An 8,170-nucleotide genomic window follows, 5' to 3' on the forward strand; every position below is an offset into this window, starting at 1 on the left:
GACTGAAAAAGAGACAATAAAGTTGGAAGGAACCTTGGAGGTCATCTAGTCCAACCCCCTGCTCAGGCAGGAAACCCTATACCATTTCAGACAAATGGCTATCCAGTCTCTTCTTAAAAACTTCTAGTGTTGGAGCGTTCACAGTTTCTGGAGGCAGGTGGTTCCACTGGTTAATTGTTCTAACTGTCAGGAAGTTTCCTCCTTAGTTCTAGGTTGCTTCTCTCCTTGATTAGTTTCCATCCGTTGCTTCTTGTCTTACCTTCACGCGCTTGGAAAATAGCTTGACTCCCTCTTCTTTGTGGCAGCCCCTGAGATATTGGAAGGCTGCTATCATGTCCCCCCCACGTCCTTCTCTTCATTAAATTAGACCTACCCAATTCCAGCAACCGTTGCCTATATGTTTTAGCCTCCATCCCCCTGATCATCTTTGTTGCTCTTTTCTGTGCTCAACATCTTTTTTTACATCGTGGTGACCAAAACTGGATGTAATATTCCAAGTGTGGCCTTACCAGGGCATTGTAAACACTTCACATGATCTGAATTCTATCCCTCTGTTAATGCAGCCTAGCACTGTGTTGGCTTTTTTGGCAGCTGCAGCCCACTGCTGTCTCATATTTAAGTGATTGTCCACTAGGACTCCGAGATCCCTCTCACAATTACTACTTTCCTAGATCGGTTGAACCCAGAACCATCTCCATAGAAAGTATTTTCTCTGCCATGAATACAGTTCCTCCAAAGCATGCTCTGTGAAATCTCCACATCCAGAAGGATCTCAAAAAAACTTGAGCATTGGGCCCTATCCAACAAAATGCAATTCAGTGGTGAGAAAAGCAATGTTTTCCATTTAGGCAAGAAAAGCCAAATGCACAGGGACAGGAGATACTAGCTCAACAGTAATAACTGCAAGAAGCATCTTGTAGTGGACCATCACTTAAGTATGGTTAAGTAGCTGCTCAGCCACCTGAACTGCGAGATGGATGGCAAATAAATTGGATGGATGGATGGATTGAACAAGCAGTGGACTACAGGCGTCAAAAAAGCCAATGCTGTCCTAGGCTGCATCAACAGAGGGAAAGCATCAAGATCACATGAAGACTATGATGTCTTGGTAAGACCATACTTAGAATACAGAGTCCAGTTTTGGGTCGCCACAATGTAGAAAAGACGTTGAGATTCCAGAAAGAGTGCAGAGAAGAGCAACAAAGATGATTAGTGCGCTGGAGGCTAAAAACATATGAAAAACAATTGCAGGAAATGGGTTTTGTCTCATTTGATGAAAAGAAGGACTAAGGGTGACATGATAGCAGTTTTCCAATATTTCAGGGGCTGCCACAGAGAAGAGGGGGAGTCAATCTATTCTCCAAAGTGTCTGAACGCAGAACAAGAAGGAATGAAGAAAACTAATCAAGGAGAGAACCAACCTTGACTGGAGAAATTTCCTGACAGTGAGAACAATTAATCAGTGGAATGAATTGCCTGCAGAAGTTGTGAGGGCTTCATCACTTGAGATTTTCAAGAAGAGATTGGATAACCGTTTGTCTGGGATGCTATGGAGTGCCTTGCTTGAGAAGAGATTGGACTAGAAGACCTCCAAGGTGCTTCCAGCCTTAGAATTTTATAATTCAAATCTGCTGCTGGTGATTTGGTAACCCGCTTGTCTTTTTTTCTTCCAGGCGGGGATAATTACAGATCTCAAAATTTTTGCAAAGCTTAATCTCTTCAGCACTAACCATGGTTATTAGAGAGTTTTAATTATCATGCAGTGCTGCTCTTCTAATGAAGGTTGCCTGTTGGCATCAAATAACTAGCCAGAGGGGAAAACCGCATAAAGAGGCACTTCATACTGCTTCTGATAAATACAGCTGGAGTCGCTTATTTATTTAAAGCATTTCTATAACCACCTATCTTTGAACCAACTTCCACTTATGAAACACAGTGGAACTTTTACAGGGGAGGTTTGGGGTGTATATGGAATATGATCCGGTTCTCAACAGTTTCTGAACCAAATTTCAATTTTTTGACATGCAAATCTCCACATTCCCTCACACTGATGTTACCTAGTTGGCTAACGAAAACATCAAGCTCGGAGACCACAAGAACTCTACAGTTCAACCCGAACTACATGTAGAGTATTCTGTGGCCCTTGGTGCTCTCTAAGCTTGGTGTTTTCTCACAGATTTTATTACCCAGCTAGGTAACATTACCAGTGCCTAGGTGGGTAATAAAACATCTACAAGAAAACTACCAAGCTCAGAGACCACCAAAGTCCTCATAGTCCTCCTCCTCTCCACAAAACCCATTTCCTTCTGGCATTGATTGTGTTACCTAGTTGGGTCATGAAACATCTGCAAGAAAACAACCAAGCTCAGAGAGCACCAAGGACTCCACTGTTCACCCCTGAATTACAAATATTCTCTTGTATTGAAACATCTATATGTACTTTATTTCACATCTGGCAATCTGTGTCACAAAATACTGACTTTTGCAGCTGACCATTTGGCCTATCCCTCATGTCAGGCAAATTTGCCAATCTGTATGTGGGATGAAACCCACCTCAGAAAGAAGACACTTAAAAAGGTCTCTCCTTCATCAAGCACCAAATGACACTGTACAAACATAGCTGAAAACAAAAGGCCTCTTTTAGCTAGATTGCTTTTCTAAGACAGAATTTTTAGAATGTTTAAAAACCTATGCAAAATACTATTGTTTTTAAAATGCAGTCACATCCTGGGAGTCCATTATGTTTATGAAGATCCTCCTTCCTTTCCCCCAAATTCTTTAGACTTTGAATGCCAGAGTAGCCTTTTCTGGTTATTTGCCATAGTTTTTAAGTCAGGGGTCTTCAAACTCAGCCCTTTTATGACTTGTGGACCATCTCCCAGAATTCCTCAACCAGGCAAGCTGGCTGAGAAATTCTGGGAGTTGAAGTCCACAAGCAGGGGACTTCAAACTCGGCCCTTTTATGACTTGTGGACTTCAACTCCCAGAATTCCTCAGCCAGCCAACCTGGCTGAGGTAATTCTGGGAATTCAAATCCACAAGTTATAAAAGGGCCAAATCATAAAAGGGCCAAGTTTGAAGACCCCTGTGTTAAGCGAATCATTGCCGTTGTTAAATGAATCATGTGGTCATGAAACAAATCTGGCATCCCCCATGACTTGCTTATCAGAAGCCGGCTGGGAATGTCACAAATGGTGATCACACGATCCCGGGACACTACAACTGTCATAAATATGAACCAGTTGCCAAACGCCTGAATTTTGATCACGTGAACACAGGGATGTTGCAACAGATCCTAAGTGTGAAAACCGGTCATAAGTCACTTTTTTCAGTGCCGTTGTCACTAAACAAATGGATGTAACTGGAGAACTCTGCCTGTATGCTTTATTTTTTCAGATCCTGGAATAAAGGTCTGAATTTGTCTATGAGTGACCCTTGTATGAAGGCAAACACCCAAGGTACACCAATTGCTAAAGCACAGGGAGTCCTTGACTTATGACCACAATTGAGCCCAATATTTCTGTTGCTAAGTGAAACATTTGTTAAGTGAATTTTGCCCCACTTTACGACCTTTCTTGCCAAAGCTGTTAAGTGAACCAGTGCAGTTAAGTTAGTCACACAGTTAAGTGAATATGGCTTCCCCATTCATTTTGCTTGTCAGGGGGCGACTGACAGTGGGACACTACAACAGTCATAAATGAGTCTGCTGACAATTTGAATCACATGATCACGGGGACGCTGCAATGTTTGTAAGTATAAAAAAATGGTCATGTTACCTTTTTCAATGCTTTTGTAACTTTGAACAGTCACGAAACGAACTGTTGTAATTAGAGGACTACCTTAAGTAGCATAGCACCACCACCCCACAGGAGTTCGGGTGGGGGTGGGGGTGATCCACCAGAGAAAGCTCTACTTTTCCAGAAAGGATCACCAACCTCCAAAATAAAATAGACTTCTTTTTGTGGAAGAGTTGTTCCAGAGGTATTTCCATCCCATTGAAAGCCATGTGTTGTGTCCGAACCCAAGATAGCAATGGAAACTATTTGGACGACTACAAGATTCCATAAAGATGCAGCAGGCTGCTGATCTAAGAGAGAGATTTTGTTGGGCTTCTGGGAATTTTAAAATAATAGCAGCATGTCACAAACGTGCTCCTTGTTGCACAAGAAAACGGCCTGGGAAAAATGATTCCCGTGTCCAAAAAAAACATTTGAAGCTCCAGCTAGCTTTGGATAACCCTTCTCTATTGGCTGGAAAACAAAGGAAATTCATTCCAATCTTGCATAGCTAGTCCTCACCTTACAGCCACAACTGAGCCCAAAGTTTCTGTTGTTAAGTGAGACACTTGTTAAGTGAGTTGTGTTCCATTTTACGGCCTTTCTTGCCACAGTGGTTAATTGAATCACTGCAGTCATTCAGTTAGTAACACGGTTCTTAAGTGCAACTGGCTTCCCCATTGACTTTGCTTGTCAGAAGATCGCAAAAGGCGATCGCATGATCCCAGGACATTGTGACTGTCATAAATATGAGTAAGTCGCCCAGTGTCTGAATTTTGATCACGCGACGGGGATACTGCAACGGTGGTTAAGTCTGAAAAACGGTCAAAAGTCATTTTTTCCAGTGCTGTTGTAATTCTTGTAAAAAAAGAATGCGTGCTAGTCATTTTCAACTCTAGGGGCCGGTCGGTGCTCATCTCTGTTTCAAAGCCGAAGAGCCAGCGCTTGTCCAAGTACGTCTCTATGGTCATGTGGCTGGCATGACTAGACGCCAAAGGCACAGGGAACGTTGTTACCTTCCCACCGTAGTGGTCCCTATTTTTCTACTTGTATTTTTTATGTGCTTTCGAACTGCTAGGTTGGCAGAAGCTGGGATGAGTAACAGGCGCTCACTCTGTTACGCGGCACTCGGGATTCGACCTGCCAAACTGCCGACTTTCCGATCGACAAGCTCAGCGTCCTAACCCACTGAGCCACCGCGCCCCTTTTTGTTCATGAATACATCAGACTATTCTAACCTATCTGTGGCAGCCCCTCAAATATTGGAACACTGCTATCCTGTCCCCCAATGTCCTTCTTTTGGTTAAACTAAAGGTAAAGGTAAGGTAAAGGTTCCCCCGCACATGTGTGCTAGTCGTTTCCAACTCTAGGGGCCGGTGCTCATCTCCGTTTCAAAGCCGAAGAGCCAGTGCTTGTCCAAGGACGTCTCTGTGGTCATGTGGCCGGCATGACTAGATGCCAAAGGCGCACGGAACACTGTTACCAACTCTAGGGGCCGGTGCTCATCTCCGTTTCAAAGCCGAAGAGCCAGTGCTTGTCCAAGGACGTCTCTGTGGTCATGTGGCCGGCATGACTAGATGCCAAAGGCGCACGGAACACTGTTACCTTCCCACTGGAGTGGTCCCTATTTTTCTACTTGCATTTTTACGTGCTTTCGAACTGCTAGGTTGGCAGAAGCTGGGACGAGTAACAGGCGCTGTTACGTGGCACTCGGGATTCGACCCGCCAAACTGCCGACCATCTAATCGACAAGCTCAGCGTCCTAACCCACTGAGCCACTGCATCCCTTGTAACTCTTGAGTGGTCCTTAAATGAACTGTTGTAAGTCGAGGACCACCTGTACTATAATGTTCATCTAGTCTGCTGTGAGCTGGGTACCAAGCACTTGGATCTCTTGCAACTCTAAGGGACCTGATCGAAAAGTTCCCTTTCAAACTATGCCTGTTGAAAAGATTTATCTCTACAGAAAGAAGATGTCCTTTAGTTATCTCAGAGATGGCTCATACTGGTATTTGGGAACAAAACTGCTAGCCAAAAGGGACCAGCAATTTCGCACCAAGCAGACATAGAAGGGGACCCTGTACCCTTTTCCATTTAGCAACTCATCTGACTGAAGGTTGGCTTCAGGGCTGGGATGCCAGTTTATTAAGGAAATAAGGAATGCCTCTGTAATGGAAAGGAGACACCGATTCCTCTTTTAGCAACCTGGACTACAGAGTGCATGACTGGCCTAGGTTATGGGAGCTGTAGCACCAAAGTTTGAGCTGAGCATTATGCTTATGGAGCAAAGAAATTCTTGTGATTAAACCTGATTAATTGTTGTATGACCAGAGACACACCTGCAACAATCATTCAATGTTCGCTTTTATTACCAAATCCATTCAACCTTCTGAAGGGTGGGGATGTGCAAGTTGCTCTTCCCGTGACACACATAGTCCTCGAGCTAACAACCACAAGTCAGCCCAAAATTTCCATTGCTAAGCGAGACAGCCCCGTATTACAACCTTACAACCTTTCTTGCCTCAGTTGTTAAGCAAATCACTGCAGTTGCTAAGTTAATAACATGGGTTGTTAAGTGAATCTGGCTTCCCCGTTGATTTTGCTTCTCACCAAATCTCAGAAAGGGGATCATGTGACCCCAGGACATTGCAACAATCATAAATATGAACCAGTTGCCAACAGTCTGAAATCTGATCCAAGTGACCGCGGGGATGCTGCAACTGTCCGTGTGAAAAATTGTCATAAGTCCTTTTTTCCCCAATACCGTTGTAACTTTGAACAGTCATTAATGAATGGTTGTTAACTAGCTAGATCAGGGGTCTTCAAACTTGGCCCTTTTATGACTTGTGGACTTCAACTCCCAGAATTCTGGGAGTTGAAGTCCACTGTTGTGCTTCAGCGTCAGCCTGTGGATTCAGCAGCTGAGTCGGACAATTCTGAAGAGGAGGAGGAGGAGGAGGAGGGAGAGCCTTTGGGGTCAGAGGAAGGTTCTGATGCACCGCAGAACTCTCAGCCAGGCCCCTCCCATCTTGTTCCTCCTCAGACCCAGCTGTGTGAGCCTGAAAGATTGGAAGAAGACGATCCACAGCTGGCTCTGTTCAGGGACGCTAGGAGCAGGAGGCAATCCAGCAGAACTGAGCAAAGGAAAGCAATGAGGCAACTCGGGAGAAGGCAATGAGAAGCCATACCTTGAGACTGCTCTTTAAAAGGGGAATGTGTGGGAGGTGCTGGTTTGTTTATTTATTTATTTATTTGTTTGTTTTTATAAACCGCCCTTCTCCCGAGGGACTCGGGGCGGTGTACAGAATAAGGTAGGCATACAGAATGAACAATAGTGAAAACAAACAATAGTAAAATACAAACTGGGACCCCAGATTAGAGCTATCAGGCCAGGCTGGACTGCTGGAACAGATAAGTTTTTAATTCGCGCCGGAAGGTGCGGAGGTCGGGGGCCATCCGGATTTCGGTTGGTAAGCTGTTCCAGAGGGCTGGCGCACCCACTGAGAATGCCCTCCCCCTGGGGGCCACCAGCCGACATTCCTTGAGCGGTGGCACCCTGAGGAGGCCCTCTCTGTGGGAGCGCACAGGACGGTGGGGTGCTGACATTGGCAGAAGGTGCTCCCGTAGGTAGTCCGGACCCATGCCATGTAGGGCTTTGTAAGTCATTGTTAGCACCTTGAACTTCACACGGAAGGCAACTGGAAGCCAGTGCAGTGCACGGAGGAGAGGTGTGATATGGGAGTATCGGGAGGCTCCCAAGAGTGTCCGTGCCGCTGCACTTTGCACCAGTTGAAGCTTCCGAGTGGATCTCAAGGGCAGCCCCAAGTAGAGAGCGTTACAGTAGTCTAGGCGAGAGGTCACAAGAGCATGGGTGACTGTATGTAAGGCATCCAGGTCCAGATAAGGCCGTAATTGGCGAACTAGTCGAACCCGGGAGAAGGTCCCCTTGGTCACAGCTCCTATGTGATCTTCCAGGGAGAGCTGCGAGTCAAGGAGGACACCCAGGTTGCGGGCCCTATCAACAGGGGGTAGTAACTTGTCCCCGATGTTAAGGGATGGGATGTTCTGAGTATCCTGGCTTGCCGGTACGTACAGCCATTCAGTCTTGTCCGGGTTCAGTTGAAGCCTGTTCCTCCCCATCCATTCCCGGACCGCTTTCAGGCAGCGAGACATCACGTCGAGGGCATCACTGATGTTGTTTGGAGTTGAGATGAAAAGCTGGGTGTCATCAGCATACTGATGGTACCCTACTCCAAAGCTGCGAATGATCTCGCCCAGCGGTTTCATGTAGATGTTGAACAGGAGAGGCGAGAGGACCGACCCTTGAGGGACTCCGCAAGCGAGAGGCCTCGGGGTCGATCTCTGTCCCCCTGCCAACACCGACTGCGAGCGAC

Source organism: Vipera ursinii (genome assembly GCF_947247035.1).
Source record: "Vipera ursinii genome assembly, chromosome: 2".
In the NCBI taxonomy this organism is placed as follows: Eukaryota; Metazoa; Chordata; class Lepidosauria; order Squamata; family Viperidae; genus Vipera; species Vipera ursinii.